Raw genomic sequence first — 22,807 nt, 5'->3', positions numbered from 1 at the left:
ATGTTTATGAAGCAAAATAAAAAGACAATTAGCTTCAGAAGTTTGGAGACAAAGTGCCGTTAAAGCTACACTTTGTACAAAGTTTTCCCATCTGTGCTGGAAGATTTTTCACCTCAAATACAGCTTGTTCAAAAATTCACAGAAAATATTTGCATAATGCTAATTAAGCTGTCAAAAGGTAACTGTGGCATACTACTACAACCACATCACTGCCAACTTTCTAAATTCCTTGAAAGAGTAGGGACTCACGTTCTTGTCTCATGCTAACTTAAGTTGAAAAAAATTCTTCTCATGTTCATCGCAAAATGCCACCCAGGCTTTTATTTAACTATTGTCAGCAACACAATACTTCATCTTATTGCACAAAAATATGAAACAGAGTGAAATGCAGAAATATCGCATTGATAGCCAAACATGCAAAAAACTGACTACTGTGACTTCCAGTAAATATATAAAAGAAACATTTTCAGGAATTTCCCTTAAGGCAGCAGTCAAAACCAAACCCCATCTTGCTGCTGATGTTACCTTAGTCTATATTAGCCTGCCAGCCCATCTCTAGCAACCGCTTGGTTCACAGACCCAAAGTATAACCAATAAGCTTGCCAGTGTGGCATTATAAGTAAATGGGAAAAACTAGTTTACTTATATAAGTATTAGGTTTAAAAGTCCTGCCTGAGCAACAGTATGAAATCTTTTACGCTTCCAAGAGAGATGCTTTCACGCTAATGAAATTTTGGAGCAGTTTGGAAGGAAGTGTTAAAGTTTGAAGTCCTGTCTGTCCTCCAGCTCACGTCTGTCCCTACAGGTCGCAGTGCTGCTGCTATACGTTCCACTGGAATAATGCCTATAGCATCATTTTGGCCAACCTGCTTCAGAAAAGGCTGCATTTCAGTTGTGCTGAATACAGAGAGGGACTGATCTATGTTCAAATGAGGTAGATGAAGAGACACCCGCTGACTGTAAAGGTTTTGGGATGTGGCCTATAATATGCAAAGTGTTTTGGTGGCAGAGGGGATTTTCTTTGTTTGAGAATGGGATGAGCCCAATTTTCAAAAATAAGAAATATTTTACAACGAAAGCATTACAGATCAGGGAAACAAAGGAACTGGTTGTTATTTGCAATTGTGTTCTGTATATGCCATTTTAATAAACTGTGGGATATGACAGTTGGTGGTTTACTGTTAGTTCACCCAAAATAAATGAGTGTATGAATAATTCAAATTATTAAGTTAGTTTCCACTCCTAGGCTTTCACAGCCTGAAGCAATAAGGACAAAACAGAATGGCAGAAATGGAGTTCCCCTAGTCCTCTGCACTGTGACATCTAAAGAACTGGGGGCAGGCACTGCACAGGGCTACTGAAAAGTCCTTCCTCAGCTGGAGAGAACATGGAGCTGGGAGAGTGCTAAAATATGTGCAGGAGGAGACAGTGAAAAGCTCCTACCCTTCGGTTCAGATGCACTGTCCAACGATTGCAGGGGCGCTGGCACGGGCCCAGAAGGAAGGTATGGACACTGCAGGGCTGACAATCCCGCCACGTTTATTAGTGGTAAGCTCCAGGAAATGTTCCACATAGCCCTCATAGTTTTCTGGCTTCAGACTTAAATGCATACACGCATACACTCACACCATCCCTTCTTAAATTTCCTTTGAGGTTCCAACGTACTGCTGTTTTACCCTCAGGAGCTGCTTCTCCCCACAGGCTCTGTGCTACACTCTGTTCTGCCATCCACAATAGCCAGTTGCACATACTGGGAAGAATGCATTTTGTTACTACTTTGATGAGACATGGCCGTACAGTGAGATGTACATATTGACGAAGTGGTCTCACTGAAGTTATCGCTGATCTAAAGGAAAAGAGGATTTCATTACTTATTCCCTGCTCTCACAGAAAGTACCATTTCCCAGGTCCAATGGGTTACTTATCACCTCCTTTGAGGCCTATAGCCGTACTTGTAATAAGATTAACAAAAAGAGATCTCAGATATCGCTGTATAGAAAGACAACTTGTGTAGGGAAAAGGAACAAATTTCCAGAAGGGAACTTCTTGTATCCTGAAGAGACAGGAGATAGGTCTGTGAACTGAGCCTAACAGCAAGAAAAGAAGAAATCCCATGTGGAGCTGGATTTATACACACATGAACATTGTGTGTGTGTAGATATATAAATGTATGTATCTAGATATATGTGTGTTTCTTTGTGTGTGCATACATTTATTATGTACGAGATTCAAGTCCTAAGTATGCAAAGAGAACACGTGATCTATCCTTGTGGCTTTTTTTCCCTGTGCCCTGTTGTCCAGATGTAAGGTGTGAAACACATCCAAGTTCCTTAGAAAGGAAAGTGTTGAGCCAGGCAGTTCAGGCTGAGCTGTTGCAGTTACCCCTCCACTGAAAATGAACAACAAATTCAAATAACAGAGGCCGTGTTTGATTCTGGATCTTTCTGGGTTTTGTTTCTCTAGTTCCCACGCCCACAGTCTCACCTCTCTCCCACCTTTCCCTACTTACCATAAAGTTATGATGCCCTTTACTAGAATAATGAATGGAATTCCCAGATTATTATTTTAGAGGCTTAACTGATTCTTAGTGTTTTTTATGTGCCTAGCACTTATACAAAGAGGCTTTTTCATATGTTTTTCAGCAAATATAGAAATAGGCTTGGAGTCAGTACTCATTTTAATAGTTTCAACAGATAGACACATTTATTTCCAAAGATTTCTTTTTTTCCTAATTGCACTTTTGCCATCACTCTGCATGTAGTTGTGCTACACACCCATCTATAAACCTGGACCTATCGCCAGCAAGTAGAATATCTCCAGCCTTAAAGGAATTTTTATACAAACATATATACCTGCACAATACTCAGTGCACAAAACTCTAAATACATATGAGTGAGACTGTCAGAACCTCGCTTCCCCTTCTGCGTGTTATTTATTTCCAGATAATCTCAGCTGAGAGCTTTCTAGTGCTGTCACTATGGCCAATTTTATATTGGATATTTTTCTCGATACAGATGTGTAGCTATTTGCCTTTTCTTTACTTCTCTGTAAATGCCATACGGACAGAAATCATTGAGTCACCAGATCATACATTTATTTTTATGATATATTATGCTGTTTGATGTCATGTTGACATCTAATTGATGTTGGTTTTGCTTTTTTTTGTCTTTGTTTTGTTTCTTGGTTTCAATAAAAAGAGAATTTAAAAAAGGCTGTAGAGTGATGACTTAAGGCACTGACAGACATGAACATAGTATGCATCTCTTTTATGATGTGCTGCTGAGTAATTGGGTATATTTCTAGGTTTAGATAACATATAGGAGACCTCTGAATTTTTACTGTATAGTGAAGTATTTGTGTAAGCCTAGCCTATAACCTCAAAAGAACTTTTTTCTCTAGCAAGAAGTACATACAGAACATGTTTTCAATAAGGGCTTAACCCATGATTTAAGAGTCAATAAAGAAAGGTTTTCCATAAAGAAATGAGAAAGCAACAATAGAACTAAAATACAACACACCGAAGATTAGATATGTTCAATCAGCACAACAGTGTCTTTGTACAGTAAAGAGCAGAAGGGGATGATTAATAGTAAAATGGTATGTATGTCAAAAGAAAAATAAATGCAATTTAGACAAAGTACACACTTATTAACAGAGAACATCATTTACAGTTATTCAGATGGGAGGAAGGCAAGGATGAAACTAGCAGTGAATGTATTTCACAATGTGAAGTCACATTCATCTTGGTTCAGGGTTCCCCCCACCCCCACTACAGCTGCAAAATAAAAATACTGGTGAAATCCTTGCTGGAATAAAATTAATGCCTAAGTGCCCAGTGACTTCAGCAGAATCAGGATTTCACTCAAGGTATTTTAAGGTGCAGCTTTACTAGGCAGACCTGGATCACCAATGGGAACGGGTCCACAAATATCCCCAAGGTTCCTGCAGCGCACCCACTGCAGACACAGCCAGCTCTAACAGCCTTGACACCAACCGGACTTTTTAAAGAGGGGCTGAGGCTACAGACCCACTTGCTCTCATCCTCCTTCTGAATGGCTAGTAACAGGGTCAATAAATGCCTGGGGCTCTTCTAGGTGGCTTTACCAGGCACTGCTTTGGGGGCACAGAATGTGGGGAGGGAAGGAGGGAAGCTGGCACTTTGACACAAGCGCAGAGACCAGATTCAGCTTAGACCAGTGAAAGGCAGATTAACGTGCCTGACAGACCAAGTATCTGCCCAGCACCTACCAGAAAGCTATCATGTGAAACCAACAGAAAGGTTGCAGAGAAATTATTTCTGCATGGTAATACACTACGAAAAGATTTTGGGAGGACCTCCTCCATATTTGCCAGAAATGTTATAAAAATGACCAGCTGTAAACTTAGTATTTCAAACATTCCAAGTTTTGAGCTAGAAAGATAAAAATATGTTATCAGATTGTATCGCTCCCTGCAGAACCACAGAGCTCCCCGGAGGTGCCCCAGCAGTGTGCCAATCCAGCCTGTTTGTGAAAACCGGTGATTCACCTTCCACAAAGAAAGACAACTGTAACCAAATATATATAAAACAAGGGAAAATACAAGACAGAAAGAAAAATTACCATTTCACTCTGCATACAAGAAACACTTTATCGGATAACTCCATAAACACCACCCACAATGCTCTAATATCTCCAAATAAACCAACACAAAATAAACATGGATTTATAAGAAAGGCAAGAAAGGTAAATTTTAAATGAAGAAGAGAGTCTGGAGAAATTGTAAATTAGGAGAAAACAAAGTTTAAAACATAAATGTTTGTTCAATATTAATTCTAGAAATTGCTACCACTCCTACTTTGCATACATAATTACACACAAAATGGGGAAAAGGAAGAGAAAGAAAACAAGTGTTATAATTCCATCAAGAATTATCTGGAGGACATGAAAATTTTTTGAGTTTCACTCTCCTGATATATGGTATCAGTAGAAACCAGACAGGGAATTAAAGCCCATAATTCACAATATGCATGGTTTTAGCGCTCATGAGATATAAATCAAAGACAAAGTGGTAGATCTGAAACATATATCTCAAAACACCCATCCTCAAAGCTCCTTCTTAACTACCTCTCTCAAAATCCCAAGCTGTCCCAAAACTATTTTGATTATGGTCTAATCTACTCTGCGTGACCTTTGCAGAAATGATTCTTTGCAACTCTGGCAAGTCTACCACTTTTGTCAGATGAATGACCCCCGCCATTTGCAAGGAAGTTCTCAGAATGTCCGCATTATAGGACTATTATTGCCAGAACTCATTGAGCTCTTGCTGTGTTCACAGATTTAAATCTGAAAGCCAGAAATTATAAACATATACCTCATTCAAGATAGTACACACAAGCACAGAAGCATACAAATTATTTCAGTAATGTACACTATAGCTACAGAAAGATGACATCAGAAACCTTTATTAGAATCAGACAAGAGCCTCAATTCTTAAATCATCAACTCACATAATTTCTCTTTTTCTAAACTCCCTTTGATTTCTTTGCCTATTAAATCTAATTGCTATACAAGCTGGTGTTAGATGCTCTTGAAGTCACACAGAAATTTACCTACCCAATTTAAACCATATTTTCCTGACATAACATACTATATGGCAGTATAGTGGAACACCATAGAGAACTAAGCCTTGCTCAAATGGCTTGCCATCTTGAGACTCCTACAGTTTCTATCTCCAGTCATCAGTTGTCTTCAGGATTTTACACTTTTTGAAGGCAGATATTTCTACACCTTCTAACTAATCTTCAAGTCTGCTTGTACTGTAGGACATGGATGCAAACATTTAAACAGAAATGCTCCACTGTAATCCTAAAAGACAGCATGAAAAACATCACCAGAAAGATAACGAATAAAGAGAACTTAAAACTTAACGGAGCATTCCCACTTCCTAAGTCTGTAGGCGGAAAACAACATTTCATCTTTATCCGTATAGCCTATTAGTTCTCTCTGTTAATGAAATAATGAGAAGACATGAAGTCAAGGAAATACGTAAGAATGAATGTGGTAAAAGGAGAGAGAATCCTTCAAACTATATTATGGACAGTGTCAATAAATGCGAATTAAGTAACTTCCGTCGTGTCCCGTCCCCCCCTGCCCCAATCCCAGGTAAGTATATAAATTATTTGCAGCATTATTATTACTCTAGCAACATTATAATACAATTGTTTCATTAACAATCCATTGCCTGTTATTCTAAGTACTATGAAGTAAATTACAATTGTCACACAAACGTACATCTAAATTACAAACAATACTCTCACTAAAAAGTATCCAGGTTTTTACGAAATTTTTGAGGAGGTGATCTGATTTTAGGACTGTCATACTTTTAAGGAAATATAGATTGACTTAAGTAAACATTGCAGGAAGGAGCTCATGCTCTAGGCTTCACCAAGCAATCAGCAAGGCATCTGACACGCTACAGAAAACCTGCAAAATCCAGCAAATAAATCATGTAACACCCATTCAGTATCCTACAAAGCACACAGTGGGGAGCTGACACATTATTAACTGACTGTAATTTTCATAAACTGTAACATACTAAGAGCTTTATGACATACATGTGGTGAAATATATTCTTATGTATTATAAATGCACGTGTTTTTAAAGCACGTTAATCAAGATACTTCAATTACATCATTGGGTTGTGTTTGTTTTCAAGTTAGTGGCATCAAAAATTGTTGATTATTACAGTAAGCAGATTTGGGAAACATCTCCATCTCATGACTCCACTCTAACAAATTCACAAGCTTTTGATGATGTGACAGTAGTATGTAACATGACAAAGGGACCAACCTGAGCAACAGAGAAGATAGATAACCTTGGGACACGTTATTGTCCCAAAGTGGTGCTTCCCTTGAATATGACCTTTTATATCAAATTACATTTTATACAAACTTGCTGAAAGCCTGCTCTTTCAATAAAAACAAATCTAGGGACAATGCAGGTTCCAAGGAAGCCCTAATGCCATCCAGAAGGAAAGAACTGAAGATGATATGACACAGACCTCAGCTTTCAACCAAAGCTCTTTCCTTTTGCCTTGGTGAAGATTTATACAACTTTACAGATGCAAACCTCACCTGCCTCTTTCAGGAACAGCAAAAAGCAATTCTGCAAATGACAGAACACTGGCTTTTGAAGCCTTACATTGTTCTGCCACACACAGGAATAACTTGAGGTCCCAAAGGTTCGTAATAGAACATGGCGCTTTGCCAACTCTCATTACTGCCTGCCAACCTGTAGATAATCTTCTTGTACTGTACTTCATCTGATACTTTCACATTTACAACCTTTTACAATACTCAGCAGTTTCTATTTAAATAAAAGTAGACAAGATTAAAAAAAAATAAACCTAAACTAGGAAATACAGGCTAGATGTGAAAGCTGAGAGCATTTTCCTCTCTATTGTCCATTATTCTTTAATGTATCATTCTCTTTCCGCATGTAGGCCAAAAAAATAAATCCAATGTAAACACAAAAGGCAAATACCTTGTGAAGGCCAGGCAAATATTTGAAAAGCAAAAAAGAGATTCTGCTTTTATCTCTAGATCACCCTACAATTTAATGGTTAGTGGAGAGGGGTTTCTTTTTTCCTTTCTTGTTTTTCTTTTTCTCTTTATTTCAGGGAATGCAGCAGGGGCAGGTCCACAATTCATAGCTCATAGAATGGTTATCAACCTATAAACTATAACAATGGGATAACAAAGGTCAGATAACTACACCGTGTTTGTTACAGAGTGGAGAGAAAAACTGGCACTTTCAAAAGGCTATAAGGCAACAAACCAACGTATTAAAAACCTTGATCCAATATTAAACTATGAAAATTACATGCCTGACCTTGTAATCTGATGTATGTAATGCATAAGCAAAGTGCAGATTCCTGTATGGAGCTTAATGGTCTTTATGAGGTTTCTCAAAATTAAAGTAGCACCACTCCATGCACTAGAGAGAAAGACTTGGGCCTTCAGCTATGTCAGCAGTATGAAGTAGTACCACGGTATAAGAAAAAAGAATATCCGGAAGCTAAAATGGTAAAGCTGGTAAACCATTACCAGTGAGCCCACAATCACCTAGTAGAAAGAGTAAATGACTACCTATATGAGTAGGTAACTGAACTGATTGGAAAAGGTTGCTAGGTGGGAATAAAGCTCTTGAAACTGAAATAGAATACAAGCACCCTTTTTTGTCCCCTTATTACTAGTCCATGGTTCTCAGGTCATTACTGAACACAAATATACAAGTGTTCAGTGGTTCAATAAGATGGGTTGATGCTCTCAGGCCAACAGCAAATCTTTACCAATCACACATGAATCCCAGAAATTCCTCAAGACAGATACTATCTAGTCCCTTCATTCAGAGCAGGATCATAATATATTGCTGTAAATATATATGAAAACTGCATCAAATGCCTCACCTATCTTATAAGTAAATAAGACTTTTGGCCTGCTGAGTTCTTTATCGTGTAACGTTTCATGAAACGCAAATTGAAAACAAAACCTCTGGAACTCCATACAATGAGAGCCACTGCTGTCTTACATTGTATGCAAAAAAAGTTAATTATAAGTAAAATAAGGTAAAGCCATCAATGGTAATGTTATTAAAAATATTGATGTATTAAGGTAAGGAATTTTTTTATAGCAACAACTACAGTGGAAAAAAAAAAAAGCCATACCCTTTAGTTTATTGCTTGCTTAGAGTAGCAAGAAAAGAATGAGAAGGAAAAAAGAGCAGAATATACTGATCAGAATAAAAGGAGAATTCTGGTTTAGGGCTCCATAATAAAATATGGCTTAATTCTTAGTCTCTGTATATGAGATGGTATTAATAAGTATATATACTGTGAGGTAAAACTTTCAGCTTAATTAGCTGGTGAGGGTGAAATGTGTCATATAAAAACGACAGCATTTGGTAGTTTGCCCCCAAATCTGCCTCTATAAGGTAATCGGTGTAATCAATGGCTAATGTTATTCTCACTCAGTTATCCACACTCTTAGATCATCTTCTCCAATACAGATAAAATTTCCTGAGAATGAAATATATATTGTCTTATACTTATCAACAGCTGATGTACAACATAACATGCTATAACATTTTTTAATACATGATTTTCAACCTGCAAATATTCTTCTAAACACTAATATAAAATTATTGTGCAACAAAGGGTTATATTTGTCTAAATTTTCAACTATATTTCTCTGTGTGACTATGGGCTGATAGAGGTTATTTAAGGGCCATCTGCTATAAGACTTTTAAAAATGTATGAACAAATATATTTCAGCAAAAAGGTCACTCAGAGTATAAACAGAAAGAAGTGACTTTGGGGTTGATCACCTGTCCACTGACTTCAAGGGTGTAAGAAAACCTTTTATATATGTTCAAGCTGTAGAGTATGTGTACTTTATTATCTTTTATTTGAAAAAAGTTATAAACACTCCTAAATAAAGAGGTTTGGTTGGCAAAGTAGCATTAATACTAGAAAACAGAATTAATACTTGCTTACTCTTGTAGGAAACATTTATAGATAAAAGCTATTAAAAAAAAATCTACTTTCTAGCATTAAAAAAAAAAAAATCTAATTAAGCACCTGAAAGCTATTTTGATTAGGTTCATTTTCAGTTTTCACAATATAACAGCACGTTAAAAGAGTATGGTATTCCACAGGAGAAGAAACAATGAGAAAAGGAATTACGTTCCAGACTACCACATAAATTAGGGGATACCAGCCCTTCATGGTGAGATTTATCACAATCATGAGCATGGTACTACTACAGATATTGCCAGAAAACCGATTTTCTTATGCCTTTTCCCTTGAAGCCCTTGTAAAAAAAAACAAGTTGGCAAAGAACATGGATATGATCTCTATAATCTCTAAAAGCAATTTTATAAATACCTTAGGTAATAAGTAAACACGTACAATGTCCAATTCTCCACCTGTTTAATATTAGAAATCCTGAACTGACCCATGCATTTCCTAAGTAAAACTGCTAACAATAGCCTGGAAGATTCATAAGCATTCTAATCTACTTGATTTTATCAACTAATTCTCAATATTTTTGCTGAGACTGTATTACTCCTCTAAATTCTACATCATCTCTGAAAGTAGAATGATGTATGAGACAGACAATATATATCAGGAAGTGTGAAGTTTTGTGCCTAATATTAATATGAAAATTACACAGGGCATTACTATGCATATGTACATAAATGACCATTAGACAGATGCATGTGTACGTTCACATATACATATATATGCAAATACATATGCATATTTGCATACACAGTAATACATATAAATAAAGGACAAAATGGACTTGTATGCATGTACATATGCATTTGTGTGTATGCTTATACACACACATACAGAAATATGCAGATAAAAAGATCCATAACCTGCATATAACTATATGTTGTTTAGACAGACACACATATACATAATTTGGAGGGAATTCACTAAGCTATTTGTTACTAATGAGGACTACAATAACTGACATAGTGTATCATATTGCAGGATCACAGTGTTTGCTCACAAATTTTCTAAAGCATGGATCACTTCCTAGTCTGGGTCTAAAAACCACGGTACAGGTTCACAAAGCGATATATTTTTTAACAACAATAAATATTTTTTTCTTCCAATTGCTTACTGTGTGGTTCAGTCTCTCTAGTCTTGGTTGGTATCAGTCAACCCATTTTGTATGGTTTTAATAATTTATGAAGATATATTCTGATATACGGGCACATTTTTTAAAGTAAAACAGTTGCTGCACTGCTGGAGCTGCAGAAGTAAAATCAGAACATCACCACTGATGAATTAAAATTCAACTAAAAATTAGTTGTGTTTCACTAGTACAGGTGAAGTAAAGTAAATCGTTATTCCTACATATACCTCTGTGCTGTTGAAAGTGTGCAGGCAATTTTGTTTCTACAACGTCTACGATCATCTACCACCTAAGGCATGTTGATTGTACCCTTAAAGGCTAATGGTGTGACAGTGCAAAAAACATTCAGAAAAAGGCTCAATAATTTATTTGCTGGCATAAAGTTTCCTTTCTAATTTATTCCCTGAAAACATCAGGTTTAGGAAAATGGGAAAATGACATTTCTCATACAATGCAAAAATTATTATTGATACTAGCAGATGAAGCAGTCACTTCTTAGTCTTTCCTTTCTTCGCTTGCTACAAAGAGCTAAAAGCAGAGAGCAGAAGACAGAGGACACAGTGACTGGATTACATGTATGCAGCTGTAGGGTGCAGGAGAGAATAACCCTGATGAAGTCCATACAGTAACTTCAGAACTATATCAGTGTAGCCAAAGCAGAATCTGATCCTCCCCCAAAACAAAAACAGCTACTACTAATTATTGTTTTAGTTGACTTCAGCATCAGTTCAACCACTTAGCTCTTTCGTTGAAATAGGAAGCCTAGGCAAGTATGCGCTGAATGCCTAGATCTGAATCCTGACAAGCAAGAGAGGCTTATTATTCTCTTTCTTATACCATAGCAGCTCCCTTCCCAATAGGAATTTAAAATAAAACAATGTTTCTCTCCTGCAGGTTTTATTTGGCCTTTACATTAAACAACACTCTAGATTAGTCATCATCTTTACCAGACAATTGTCATGGGGTCACTAGCAGCTACTTTGTTTTCCCTCAAAACTGTGTAACATGATGATAGTATTATATGGACTACAACTGATGGGAAAAGTAGAAAGAAGGGAGAATAATCAACAACATACTAAAAATATTTCTTTCAAAGAACAAGCAGTCTATTGAAAAATCACAGACAAGAAAGATTCAGCATAAGCACTAGTAAACCATATATATTACCTCAATAAATGCTAAAAGCCTACCCCGGTAAAGCAAGAACAAAGACATTTGTGATTTAGCTCACATTTTTCAATCAAAAATCAGGGTCTATGCTTATACATATGGCTTTTTTTGAATCCAAGTTAATAGGGAAGTAGAACAAATGTCTTTAAATTGGAATTAAACAAGTACGGTCATGCTGAAAACTCTGTTTTGAAAAAAAAATCAACATAAACAGTCAGGATTTGCCTGCTGCAGTTCTCACTAAGGTTTAAATAGATGATTCTCCCACTGTAAAATGACAGGAAACGTGCACATGCACATGAACTACTAGACAGCAGACAAACTGTTATATATTGTTTACATTTTCCATCCCTGTCCAGAGGTAGAAAGGCCCAAAGAATGTCACTGAGTAGTAGTGGCATCTGTGCATTATAGCTGCCGCTGAAGTGCCCCGCTTTGGCCTTCTCCCAGTGCAATGGAATTTGGTTGGTTTGACCTATTTAAGCAGAAGCGCCCTGACAAATCTCCGCTCTGTTCTGAACACTACTGTTTGCCTCCTACACTGAGCACCTGCACATCACAATCTCATCAGCCTGGTTAGTAAAACAGACCCATTTGTGGGACAACAGTCAATCTACTGTCCTTTGGCTCTCACAAACTTGGGTGAATACAGCTAGAGCAAATTTGCTGTGGGTTTTGTTTGTTTGGGTTTGTGCAGTTTTTTACTACAATTAAAACATTTGGTCTAAAGGCTCCAGAATAATTAATAACTGCACAAATACTGATTTGTACTATCTTTGGAAGAAATACCAACAGATTCTCCTCTAGCAGCTATAAAAATACAACCAAAGCCTGTGGAGTAAAAACAGTCAGGGGATTACATTTTACAGTTCTATGGATGTTACATACCATCACCCACTACTACCACAGAACTGTATTCAGATGGTGAAAAATGACACATTTGATTGCTCCAGGATTTAGTAGCTGAAAATAAAGTAATGTGTCCTTGAGAAATACACTGCTTCATGAGTATGTCTTTTTAAAAAAAACTATTGGAATATGTTGGATGTAATAAGGAACACATGTAACTCCTACCTCTGATGAAGAAAAAAAGGAAAGAAAAAAATGTTTTCTCCTTGCAGCACATGATTCAATTAAGTCTTCAAGCTCTTCTCTCTTTGCAGCTGTTTAAAATACAGTTATTTTCCATAAGACAGTAAAAAGGCTAGTCCCAAAGGCAAAATGAAGTCTTACAAGATTCCTCTCTACATTATCAGACAAGGATCCAGTGCTAATAAACACCTATGTACCTAACTGGCATTTTTGAAAAACACGGAACACTTAGCAGCTTGCACTGAAAGCAAAACCCACAAGACATTAGGCCTGTTTTATTCAGGTGTTTAGACTAGGTAGGTTTAATTCGTTTTCAGTTCTAACATTTTACAATTTATTTTCTTCTAGAAGGAGAGTTCTAATGTTTCTGTATTCTCTCTTTAATATCTTGTAGAGGTAGACACCTATACGCAAAGTCACAAGTTCACCCTGGATTTATCCTTTTTTGATGACACAGCCTTGTAATTTTACATCCAACCACTCTAAGCTGCTGATGCTCCGTAAGGACACTGTAAAAGCCAGAGTTGTTCATGAGCTCTTTTGGTAATATAACAGCCTGAAGCACGGCTAAGCACCAGCTGCACCGTATTTATCTACTTGTTTATGAAAGAGTTTCCCCCTCATTGTGTGGATAACTGACCTTAGCCATAGCTAATAAGACATGAGCTTCCTTGAACTATGCAGCTTTACACTGAATCTTATAAAATACTTCAGTGTTATCCATATAGCCTCACTGAGCTCCTAATGAACTGAAACACATTCTCTCTCCAGTACTGTCATCACAAACAAGGTGTGGTCCAAGGCACAAAAATAACCTGGCCCAACCTTTGCTTTCACCATCTGCTTCTGTAGACAAGCTTCTTGCTGACTATCACCAGGTTTTTATAAAGTAGAGAATCAAGCAACATATAGATATTTATGCTCCACCCTACCCATCATCTCATCTTACTGTCCCAACCATGTAGTGACAAGAATGGCTTGATTGCTGCAGGCTAACTGCTTCAGCAGCCTCCTCTAAATTGCAGCTGTGTTTCCAGATGTATGTCTAGTTAGTCAGAGACCTCTGGAAATTCATCACTTCTCCACCTTAAGCCTTTAAACAGTCTGGGATCTACACAGTCTGCGTTGAAGAAAATGCAACAATTTTACTTAACATGAAAACCCTGCTCAGTCAAACTAGTTCCACTAAATCAGATGATGTTCTTATCAATCTATTCCAGACATGACGAACTTTTTCTTTTTTTTCCTCCTTTTTTTTCCTTTTTTTTTTCCTTTTTTTTTTTAAAATAAACAACTGAGAAGCTACAACTGGCACAAAAGCAAGGATCATGGCAGCTGTAGAGCCATGCTGAACTGACTTGTAGGGGGACTTTTTCCACAGGTTATACTATGATACTTTTGAATTTGAAACGAGTCGCTGGAATGAGCACAAAAGACAGTTTCTGCTTGATATCTTTTGTTTCCATTTTTTATTTAAGAATATTACTTTTACCGCAGTTAATTTAAATTATAATAATTAAATAACAGCTAATTTACACTGGCTTACAGTTGGGGCGTTCAAGACTTTCTCTTCAGTTGCAGGTAGTATTTGATGATTTAGGATTCTCCCAATAAGCTAATACTTGTAATAAATTTTTAAATGGTTATAAAAGTCTGTCAGTTGAACCAGCACAGTGCTAGAGCTCAGATGTCAACTACATATACATACAAAATACCCTGAAATACTGAAATTTGTCTAATTTGTGGGTTAGTACACACATAAGTAATACAATCACCTTAATCATTCCAAATAAGCATACAGAGAGTTTCATTTTGTTGTTCCCCCCCCCAACAGCACTACACTAGTTGTTCCTGATGATGTTCCAAGCAGAGCATTCCAAAGAGTCACTCGTGCAGGAAAACAGTTGAGCTAAACTCAAGTTGCCAGCTTTTTTCTAATTTTAAGTTTAGCTTTCCCATTCTGAAGCAAGCATTCTTCTCCAATACTAGTTAAAAGAGCTTATCTAATTCAACTTTCATTTTTTCCTTAAACATCTGGGAAACTTCATTTCTCTAATCAGTTTCTTACTTTCCTCCACTAATTACAATCTTGTTTTTTCTACGTATATCATTTCCTGTGTGATAATTTTTTCATCATTGGTTTTCTTGCTCTTTATATATTTCCTAGATGCTGGTGTTCAAATTCAGGCAAAGCAGCTTATTTGTTTTGTGCCCATTCTCCTCAAAATACTCAGATAAAATGTGCCACAAGAAGTTATTTGCCTCTCTGTATACCTGAATATTTAGCATAGCTTCCAAAATGCCACTATTTGTTGCCCTGATAGCTCCATCATCAGGAAATTCTAGGATTTTAATTTACTCTAATGTGACGAGCTGTCCTTCAGAAAAATTGGCCACCAGCTGTCTCTCTGCTCGAGTAGGCCAAAGTCACACGCAAAACAATGAAGCCTGTCAGACAAATGCCACTTCTCCATCTCACTTTCCTCACTGCCTGTTCTTCCCTTCTTTCTATTTCTCCTTTGCCCTAGGCCACATCTTAATCCCATTCTCAAAATCAAATGGTTTCTTCCTTTCCGTATGGCTCATGAAAGGTTACCATGTAGAACTAAATTGCTACAGGGGCTCAGCCTTCAGATTTGGGTTACTTTCAGTTTTTATCTGCATTTTCATTCTTGTATCACCACAATCCCTTTCATGTAGCTTTCAGGCTATTTCATAGACATAGGCTGAAATCTGGAGATGGTAAACTCTTTTCTACCAAGACAGATACTGTAGTAATATCATATACATATTGAATTCCCTTCTACAAGCAAATCAGGATCTTTTAGAATGCTACTAAGTAACAGCACACAACTTGGGAAAAGTTGTTAAATACTGTATACAGACTTTCTAGTTTCTACAGTCTTAGACCATTATTTAAAAGGTTTTACACATCTCAAATAATAAACAAAATAGTGAAGACTACATTGAAAACATAAATGTTTATCATACCTATTGATTGGTACCAGCAGCACAAATATAACAGACAAATTTGAAAGTTTTCCCAAGAGAGAGCTTTGAGTCTTTAGAAAATTACCAAAATTATAAGAAGATTATGCTCAACTGATCCAATGGTTTGGTTTGCATTTCTCCACATAAACACAGTGGTATGTTTACCAAACATCCATTTCCTTCTAAACCCAGATCATAGAGTTTCTTAAACCCCACAAAAAAAGTTTTTTAATGACCACAAATGTGTTCACAATATCAAAACAAACTTGAATAAATCATTCATAGTGTGAAAACTGCAGTCTAATAACTCTGAAAGAAAGAGCTCCGCAACATAAAAGTTTCCGTAAAACTCCACAATATGTTCAAGCACAACTAAAGACAGATTTACGTAATATATTAGCTTGCAATTACAAAGGACTCTTCAGGTTTTTTAATCAGTTCTCACACTTAACCACAAACCAGTAAAGAATTGTTAGGATATTTCACAGTTACGTACATTGCATAGCTTAGAAATATATCTTCTTACCAAAGTTAAAGCACAATATTAATTTCTTTCATTCATTTGAGGAAACTGAGGATCAACACATGCTGTTTCATATGCCGATAGTGTAAGTAAATCAACAAAGATTCTTTTTAAAACTAAACTCTCTTACAATGAAAAACAGAAAGAAAAGACTTTATTCCTTTGAGAAGATGTGTAGCTTACCTGGCTTTGCCATTCCACACCGACAGCCTGAACAATATTATCAGCTCTTCAGGTACTAATTCTTGCTAACTGGAAGGATATTTTCTCTCTCACTGGATTAATAATCAACTTTCCTGATAGTTCATTTGTAATTCTCTGCTGGTTAACCCTTTGCAGGGCTCTCATTTTGAACTAAGCAGCCTACACTGTTCTGTTCATTTTAATACAAAAATAACAAAACATATGATAGTACATACATGACAATTAAATCGCGAGCTAAAGAAAAAGTTTAAGAATAGATTATCTTAAAAAACTAAAAGCTTACAAATACTTAAGACTTTCTTTCTCTTAAAGACTCTACTTACTAAACCTAAGAGCCAGTAAACCAATGCGTCAACAAACTGAAAGCTGTAAAGTCCAATGGCTTATACGACAGCACGCTCCCATGAAGCTACTGCTCAACCTCTCATCTTCAGTCTACGTGTAAATACGACACATGCCTGCTGAATTCTGAAAATAACATCTTTTACTATTGAATACTGTGCTGAGAAATTACCACTGTTATCAGTTTGTGCAAGGCCGTCCATCTGTGTTGTCAGAAAGCAAGAGCAAGAGTGGCCAGGAGTAAAAATGAGATAAGAGAGGCCCAGAATAGTTAAAAAGAGGAGTTCAAATAAGGTCAGAACAGTTTAACATGGGATACCTAAGAATTATGTGTAATTTTATTTTTCAAAGGTAATAGTAGCAAATTACATACATTTTATCAGTTTCATAAGAATTCAATACATTTTGGCAGCTCTGTTGTGAAATGAGTAAAAAGATTATAAAACAAATCAAGAAAAAGGGGTTAGAGATCTAGTATAGGAAGGTGAAACATTCTGGAAATCCTGACCTAAAGAAACTAGTCTTTGTTTGGGGGATATAAGACAGACCTGGGGATGTGCTTTGGTTGTGGACAGAGGGAAGAGGAAGAGAAAAATAAACTTGTTGCATGGATGACTGAGGCATAATGCTGCAAAAATGGAGAAATCATAAGAAAGGCTGGAAAGGCTGGTTTGGGGGTTTTTTTTATTCTTTCTGGAAAACAATGATTTGGGGTTTTGGATGCTCTACGAAAAATATGAGATGATAGTTCTATTCACTAACAGAAGTGCTTTCCTGGTAAATTGTGCTATAGCTGTTTTATTAAATAGTATGTAGTACTTTCATTTTTTCCTTAGACAAAGGGACAGAGTCTCCAGAAGTTACTGCATAGCACAGAAGAGACTATTTCCCTTTGCTTAAGGGTAGTCCTATAGCAAATCTATTTTTACACAGCTGTAGGTCTCTGCTTTCTGTCTACTGCTTTCTCTCTTCTGTAGCAACTAATACAGTTTGCTGTAAACTTTCTATATGTGCTGTAGAATTTATGATAAAATGCTATAAAGTGTTGAAGCAAATTTATTTCATATTTATAGTTAATTTTATTCTGCGTGTGTTTGAAGGAAAACCTTTTAAGAACACCAATAATGCGAGAAAGCTGCAACAACTAAATTTATTGTTAAGTATCACATCAGTGGTACTCCTGGGGGCTCCTCTTCATGGGAAGAAAGCTTAAACAACATTTTCTAACACATTGGATTGCTTCCCGGAGATGTGATGGCCTACAGAGGCAGTGCTGAACAAAGCAGGCTGGAATAGCAAGTCAGTAAACAACCCTTTTCAGAGGATGGTCACAAATAAGTGCAACTTTGTTTAATAAAGGCAAATTATAGTTATCTTTTGTTCTTTACAAGGTGCATTATCTTTCTCTCCTGTTCTACCTGACTAAACCGGTGGTATCTCTTCTATCACCTGACCGAGTGGTTGGCTGGAAATAATGGGACAAAACAATCCACTATTGTTACAAGAGACAATGACCTTTCATGTCCTTGGAGCTCGCCATGACCTTTCATCTTTCCTATCCTCCAATGGTCTCTCCTAACAACTAAAACTACACCCTGTTAGGCTGAATTCCAGATTGTCATAAAAAGCCCCGTCCTTTCAAAACAAAACCAATTTTTACACCAAGGTGGAGGAGAAACACAGGTCCATTGTTCCCGCACAGATGGAAGTTAGAGTTACTAAGGCAACAGCTCTAATCCCCCTTTTTACCACCTTTTTCACATCATTGGCCTATCAAGTGTGCTACCTTTTAACTCATAAGCTCAAAAGCTGGTAGTCTAACTGACTGCCCTAATTAGCTACGATTTTCACAGTACAGACAACATGATGAGCTAATCGAAATTTGCAAAATAATGACGTACCTCCAGCAAATATTCCTCCTCCTGAGGCCCAGTCTTAGAATAACAATAATGAGACCATTATTAGAGGAGGGCATTAAAATGCTGCACTGCTGCTAAACAGAGAACTTAATTGTTCTGGTCTTGTCCATTGAATCAACAACCTATTGTTGTGGACTTGAAAAATAAAGGACTGGAGAATGGGTGCCATAATGATTGGTCTGTGCTGCCATACCAGCACTCTGTAGAATTGTTTTCCTTTTGAGACTCTTGATGGACTAGTAGTTTTGTTTAAAAGTAATATAAAAGGCAATTGTCTGGATAAAAAGTCCTATTTATTGAAATCTTTAGAAGCAGTTGCATGGATTTGTTCATGACCCCCAAGATAAAAACATAGGGACCATAATAATGCTATTTGTAGAGACCACTGCTTGTAGTGACACTAGATAACACTGCCCTGTCTAGCTACTGCAAAAGGAAGGCAGGCATTTCCTTTGCAGACAGAAATCATGACAGAAGGTCAAATAGTGGACAGACCCAATTCATCTGTAAAAAAAGGAAGATGTTTGATTAAAAAAAAAAATAAAATGAATGACCTAATATATTTGGTCATCATTTAGAATTCTGGGTTTAGATCAAACTGAGAAAGGTATGCTTAAGTCAGTCACAACACAGGACTTTTTTGTTGGTTAGTTGGTTAGATATTAAAAATGACAGACCTTATTTTGTCTTCGCCTCTTCTGTAGAATTATACCCTAAACTTTGTAGTTGGCAAACTGAATAATATACCTTGAGATGTAGTGATTCAGCTGATGCAAATTGTATCTCACTATTAGCTTTGGATATTCTTCATTTAAAATTGGGACTGGGAGGAAGAGATATCTAAAATCTCTGGAATGTCTTTTAATCTTGGGGGTTTTTTAATTGATAAGAAAGTAAAATCTACAGTTTTTCACAAAATGTTTAAGATAAACATGATCTTGAGAAAAAAAAATTCTCCCAAATCAAAAGTCAGGTCTCCCAAATCAACAGGTTTATTACATCAAATAATTGTTAATTAACACTATCCTGGATTCTCTCTTAGCTTTCACTGCCATAGTATAGTTGAAAACATATAAGCAATAACAGATTTACACTTTGGAACAGAAATCAAAATAATGTCTTATTGTATTTTTTATAGTTATTTCTCTTAATGCATCTTTCTACATACAAATTGCTCAAAAATTAGCTATGACTCTAGGTTAATATAAACAACAGAATTTGGGCTTGCAAGAGTACTTATTGGTACTTTCCTATTTATTTCAATGGGAAAAAGTTTAGGTTTTAATTTTTTCTTATTCTTGTCAACATATTGTAAATCAAAATGAGGGGAAAAAAAATGTGAAAAGGAAAAAAAGGGGGAAGAAAACTTAAGTTAAAGGTTAACCCAAAAGGTATTTTCAGCAGTCCTTAGAACTGCTTGCATAATGTAAAGTTGTCTTGCATGTAGTCACAGAACACATTTTCTTTAAACTCAGGGTCTTTTCTTTTGTAAATTGAAAAATGGCTAATATAAAGAAGTATTAAATTGTAAATAAGACCTCTTGCTTCATTCAATCCATGCTTTGCTTCATTTATCTTCATCTTGTTAGGCTAAATTAATTAACAATCTCTGTGTTGCACACTTTCTCTTTTCATTACATCAAATAATGGCCTGGATATAGGAAAAAAACCTCACCACAGGGATCCTGAAACACTACCTTGAGGAAGAGTCTCTTATATATGTATTGCTTTAGCAGTATTAACTAGCTGGATGTTACAACATTTATTAAATGGATTCTTCATCACTTTAAAATAATTATCCTGATTTTGTGAGAAATAAAAATATTTTTAAAAAATCAGGGGCTTGCAATAGATCATGTTTACAATTTGTGAGCCACAAGTACTAAAAGGAAGTACCTAAATTCATCAACAGTTTTACTCAATGCTTTATTTAATATAAAAACCCTGCAACTTGAATATAATTTCTGGCCAACTGTGTATAAAGTCCCAAACACATTAATGTGTCAAATTACTCAAACCAAGTTGCCATACCATTTGTCTGTGAATGTTCTGTATATAATTAATTGGATGTCTGGGACAGTTTCATTGGTAAATCTGGTTATTTTAATACTGTAATGGGGAGCAATGTGCTAAACTATTAGACAAGTTTTCTTCCTTTAACCTACATTATTGCATCTAGAGCAAAAGGACAAAACAGTAAAGCCTTTTTTAATCTCACCCTGATCAAACAACCCTCTTTCTCCAATCACAGCTTTGTGCGTGATATCTTTCTGCTAGTGTTTCTTATTTAATTAAAACAGACACTGACAGAAGGACATGGATTAGGACTGTAATGATGCATTTACTTAGATTAATCGGAGGCTCCTTTTGGAGTAATGGCTTAAACAAAGAACAAAAGGAAATTGTTATGAAACAGCATTTTATCCCAGGCAAAGGTCACATTATGAGGTTTTTAATTTTGTCAGCCTCTGTTATATTGGGCCTTGCTACTGGAACATGAGAAGTGCTTCTCTCCCCCTCTCCCCCGAGCCAAGCCAGTTATTATAATACAGCCATTAAAGCTGCAAATTAAAATGTCTGATTTTAAAACAGGTTGCTTAGCTTTCAAAACCCTCTAATTAGCATGTTGTGCATTGTTGTGAAGGAAGAAACCTAAAATCCTAATGACCTGCTGCCAGGTGACCACACTGCTGTGCAAAATAATACAGACCCTTTCAAGTACTAGTAATAATAATAATAATAATAATAATAATAATAATACCCAGCTCTTATGAATTACCCAACTCCAGGTCTACTCTGCACTATATGTGCTTAAAGAAACAAGTGTGCATCCAGCCAATGATCAGAGTTCAGTAGTCAGCACAAGAGATTGTTGTATGTTAACTGGAAAGAAGTTTGTGCCCATTCAGACACTGTAAGGAAGGAGAAAAACATCTGAAACCACCATGGGCCAGGTGATGCTTGGACCAGGCACAGAGAACAGCACAGAATGGAAAATTCTTACCCTCTCAGACAGAAACTACAGATACACTTCTGTAAACCTCAAAAGAGCCAGCCCCAACTTGCTGTGATTCTGCTTCTGTGCTTTGTTCACAAAAAAGCAATAATGCATTAAAAGACTCCAAATACAGGTATATTTTTGTCCTTTCCCAGTTTACCGTTCATTGTAACAAGTTCATTGAACACACAAAATTAAGCTAGAGCTGCCAAACCTCAAAATTTTTCCACAAGTCTTGTGGTATTTTCTTAAAATATGCTACAGGAGAAAGTCTGATAATGCAAATTCAAAGATTCAAACCAAATAGAAAACATTTTCTTAAGCCTCATGGTACTTGAAGCTCTGTTCTTTTGAATACTTGAGTTTTAGCAAATTTACTCACTTCACACAAAATTTCAAAAGAAAAGAACTCTCATCTCCCAGTGACAAAATGTATCGTAAGTTACTTCCTTTCTAAAATTGTAGCAGCAAAAATATTCATTAGTCTTCTGCACTACCTAAACTGTACACAGACCCAACCCTGCTCCAGTCACAGAGCCCGCAACTCTGGCAAGCTGAAATATCACACAGTACCTAGAGACACAGAACGTGATACCAACGAGGAAGCAAAACCTTGCTGACAGTACCAACGTTGGGTCCAAACAACAGCAGCAGAGGCTGCAGCTCAGCACCATAAAGAATACCTTCCTGCAAAGTCCAGAATAATTAGCTAGGCAGTCAAGATTAACCCCACTTGACCTGTTTTTTACCAACAATTAAGAAAAAAAGGCTTTCTCTGTAACTTGACATCTTTGCCATAAGGATCCCAGTCCAACCCCCTCCAAACATACCAGCATAGCATGACAGTGTTCTTCCTAGGTCACGGTAGTAGGAAGTTG

The 22,807-nt window shown here is 36.5% G+C and overlaps 1 protein-coding gene across 5 annotated transcripts in view; it reads right to left on the bottom strand.

Annotated features, from left to right (window-relative positions):
* The window catches only part of SOX6 (SRY-box transcription factor 6), a 382,363-nt gene that overhangs the window by 253,762 nt on the left and 105,794 nt on the right, over positions 1-22,807 (bottom strand). Inside the window, exon 1 of one of the 5 annotated variants that reach the window (XM_069803753.1) lies at positions 16,650-17,115. The exons of 3 other annotated variants lie outside the window; for them this stretch is intronic. The gene's annotated coding sequence lies outside the window, so the exon portion shown is untranslated. Of the gene's footprint in view, positions 1-16,649; positions 17,116-22,807 lie in introns of those variants that run through there. One more of the 5 variants, XM_069803758.1, reaches the window with a different exon arrangement.

The sequence above is a fragment of the Haliaeetus albicilla genome, chromosome 16, assembly GCF_947461875.1.
Source record: "Haliaeetus albicilla chromosome 16, bHalAlb1.1, whole genome shotgun sequence".
Classification (NCBI taxonomy): domain Eukaryota; kingdom Metazoa; phylum Chordata; class Aves; order Accipitriformes; family Accipitridae; genus Haliaeetus; species Haliaeetus albicilla.
This window is presented reverse-complemented; position numbering and strand designations above follow the sequence as displayed.